General features: G+C 41.2%; 1 long non-coding RNA gene across 1 annotated transcript; it reads right to left on the bottom strand.

Moving 5' to 3' along the window:
• Nucleotides 1–884: 884 nt before the first annotated feature.
• On the bottom strand, nt 885–3644 carry LOC135329239 (uncharacterized). Its single transcript, XR_010390606.1, has 3 exons — nt 2910–3644; nt 1944–2349; nt 885–1338 (listed from the first exon to the last, which is right to left on the bottom strand). It is a non-coding gene; the product is annotated as an uncharacterized LOC135329239 (long non-coding RNA).
• Between the last annotated feature and the right edge of the window lie 215 nt (nt 3645–3859).

Consider the following 3859-nt stretch of genomic DNA (forward strand, 5'->3'; position numbering starts at 1 on the left):
ACTACTAAAACTAAAACAAATAATCTCTTTTTTTAATGTTTTAAGCATTGGTAAGATCCACTTAAAATGTATCAAGAGGATATTTATCAGAGCTGTAGGAAGCTGAGCTGGAAGTATAAAATAATGGAAGCAGCACTGCTGCAAAATTTAGCATTAGCTACTATTTGGATGATTCTGGTTGCAGCATAAGGGCTGTGAAGAAAGCTGCAGTGAGGGAGAGAAAATAAAACTCAGATGCTAAAAAAAAAATCCACTACTAATTTGGTATCATTATCTGCTGCTTTGCCCCCAGATCACCTTAACCATACAAGGAGGAAGCCATGGTCATGTAAATCTGGCCTGCTTACTACTGGCCCCCTGCTGACCAAAGAATGGATGGGGATAAGACAGTGCTGCTGATAACTAAAAGGCACATTCTCCAAGTGTGAAATCATAATGTCTTGGTAAACAATCGCGCTCTTAGCTTAGAATTGTTCTTTCAGCCCACTCTGGAGTTAAATCCCATTCAAGATAATGGTCTTACTACTATATCTATCCCCTTCAGAGCAATAACTCGTCTTTATACTATCTATGGTATTAATTCCTCCTCCTTCCTAAATTAGCCAACGACAGAGAGTAGATATGCAGCAATTCACACAAGTGTAGCAGTTGAAAGCCAAGCGATTAAAGATAATGACATGGGGAATTTCAGATAAGACAAATGAATTATTCAAATAGTAATTTTCTCCTTGGACAGGAAGAAAAATACTTACGAGGAGAAGAAGAAGAAGAAGAAGAAGAAGAAGAAGATGGAGAAGAAGAAGAAGAAGAAGAAGAAGAAGAAAGTCAGTAGCAGGAAAGTAAATGTATTCTGAACACATTTTAATACTTGTTATTACCTGATATTAAAAAGTAAATAAGCTTGCTGACTGAGAACCATTTTGATTTCACAAAAGACTACAGAGGCATCATTCATCTCATATCAAAGTCTACCAGCAGCCTGCAAATAAAAGCAGCCATGTCTTCAGAGGAACTGCACACTTTCTAAATGAAAACACAAAGAGAACTCTTCAGAACAGAGAATACACCAAAAAAGATCAAATTAAACATGAAATAAAACCTTTTTCCCTAAAAGCAGTGGTTACCAGTAAAGTTTTCATGCAAGTACCTCCTCACCAGCACAGAGCTCACCCTGTTAGAAATGAAATTGTTATTTACCTTTGTGTAGCAGAAATAACGTCCTGCATGACTACTGACACCTCTATATACCAGGACTGCATATAAGGCATAGAGGAGTGGTTCTCCAACGGATTGAGATGCGTATGTTCGAAGATCCAGATACTCAGGATATTTCACATCCTAAAGAGAGACCAAGAAGACGCAACAATTATCCTGGAATACTTTATGAAACAGCCTGATAAAAACACATCAAAGAACACAGACTAGAAGTACTTAAATGTATTTACTGGTTCACTAAAAAGAGGTCCTCCCAATAAACAACATGGAGTAATTTCAGTTGCAGAGAACTGTTCTCTGCAAAATCAGCTTTCATAGCAGACTATATGTTTACCATCACATGAACTTTATTGTTGCCAGAAGAGAAAAAAGAAATACTTATTGCAGTGATTTTCCTTTGATATCTTCAGTCTACAGTTATTGTCTGTAGATATTAACAACTTTTAGAAGACTATTCTGCTTTGGGAAATCTCCCATTCCAAGAAGACAAAGTTGCACTACAATTTTACATATATATATACACCTTGCTAATCTTCCCACCAGTGAAAGCTGCAAATCTTTTCAGAGATATTGTGAGATGTATTGTAAATCTCTTTGATGCAGGAACCATCTCTTTTACACCTTAAAAACAAGCACAACCAATTTTTTAAAGTATCTTTTTTTCCCCAAAAAGAGTCAAACCAGTTTTGATGCCTCACACATGCCTATGCTATTTGAGTGATACTTACTTGCACTTTTCTTTTCATAAATCCATATGCTGCATTTCACATTTGCTAATTCAGAGAAGATGGCAGGATAGAACTACAAAACAAAGCATTGAGAACATCATCTTTTGACAGACCATCTATTTTTATTATGCCAGAAAGTAAGGCTTACCACCAACTCATAATGTAGCAGGAATCTCTCCCTAGAGCGGATGACCACAATGTTACACAAGGCAGCACTTCTTGTACTTTCAAAGAGGTGTCAAGAATGGAAGGCATGAATAGTGATGATAAAATGTGTTTTTCTCTAGGCAATAGAGCTGGATAAGTCTGTGTATTATAAGCAAATTCTGCATAATTCACAAATATCAAGGTATTGCTGAAGTCTTGACTCACAGGAATAGTTCCATGTTCTGGCCATTGCTCTTATCTGCAACAGAGGAGAAAGCTCTGGCTGACATAAGAACATCAAGAAGCATTCCAGAAAGAAAACAGCAGTAGAAATCCTGTTAATGAATTTCAGAGAAATAATTCTGAGAACTAAATAGCTCATGCAAATGATTAACACCCCCCCTCCCAAGCGAAACACACAAAGCACATTTTTCCATCAAAACTGTGTCTGTGTTACTCCCCACTCCCTTCTCCCAGGCTCACAGGAGCTGCAGGCAGCAACACATCCAAGCCCTGGCCTGGAGAGATGCAGAAGGAGCTGTTTGGCCCCAGCTCAGAGAAATCTTGGGAAAGGAGAGCCAGAGAAGGCTTGACAACTGATTTCTTCCTGGTTTCTTCTGCCCTTCCAATAAATACTTGCTTGGATATAATTTTGGCAGCAATACTTGTGAGATTTTTCACCCATCATATTTACAACTCTCCCTCACCCTTCTCCCCACACACACACACACACACACACCTCCCCCTCCATCAGGGATAGTCTCATCCTCTCACTTCATTTTTTTATGCACTTACAGAAGTTAATTATAAATGGATTACCAGTTAACGTTGTAAGGTTGTTGATCAGTAGCTGCTTGTGTTGTGTCTTTCTGTTTGCCAGAGTGCATTGAAGTTGTGAAACAGTATGCCGGCTTATAAGCACTCCTGATCTTTCAGTAAATCAGTGCATAACGAGATCTGAATTCCTTTGTTTGACTTTCCTTTTCCAGAACTACAGGCCAGGCAGCCTCACCTCAATCCTTGGGAAGATGATGGAACAGCTCATCCCGGATACCATTTCCAGGCTCCAGAAGGATAAGAAGGTGATCAGTAGTAGTCAGCATGGATTCACAAAGGGGAAATCATGCTTAACCAGCCTGAGAGCCTTCTGTGATGGGATGACTCGCTGGGTAGAGGAGGGGAGAGCAGTGGATGTTGTCTCCCTTGGCTTCGGCAAGGCTTTTGACACTGTCTCTCATAAGATCCTCATAGGCAAGCTGAGGAAGTGCAAGCTAGATGAGCAGACAGGGAGGTGGACTGAAAACTGGCTGAATGGCAAAGCTCAGAGGGTTGTGCTCAGCAGTGCAAAGTCTACTTGGAGGCCAGTAACTAGCGGTGTGCCCCAGGGGTCAATGCTGGGTCCAATATTGTTCAACTTCCTCATCAGTGACCTGGATGAAGGGACAGAGTGCACCCTCAGCAAGTTTGCTGATGATACAAAACTGGGAGGAGTGGCTGATACACCAGAGGGCTGTGCTGCCATTCAGAGGGACCTGGACAGGCTGGAGAGATGGGCAGAGAGGAACCTCATGAAGTTCAACAAAGGCAAGTGCAGGGTCCTGCACCTAGGGAGGAATAACCTCATGTACCAGCACAGGCTGGGGGATGACCTTCTGGAAAGCAGCTCTGTGGAGAAGGTCCTGGGGGTCCTGGTGGACAAGAAGTTAACCATGAGCCAGCAATGTGCCCTTGTGGCCAAGAAGGCCAATGGTATCCCGGGGTGCATTAGG

This window comes from Dromaius novaehollandiae, chromosome 9 (genome assembly GCF_036370855.1).
Source record: "Dromaius novaehollandiae isolate bDroNov1 chromosome 9, bDroNov1.hap1, whole genome shotgun sequence".
NCBI lineage: Eukaryota > Metazoa > Chordata > Aves > Casuariiformes > Dromaiidae > Dromaius > Dromaius novaehollandiae.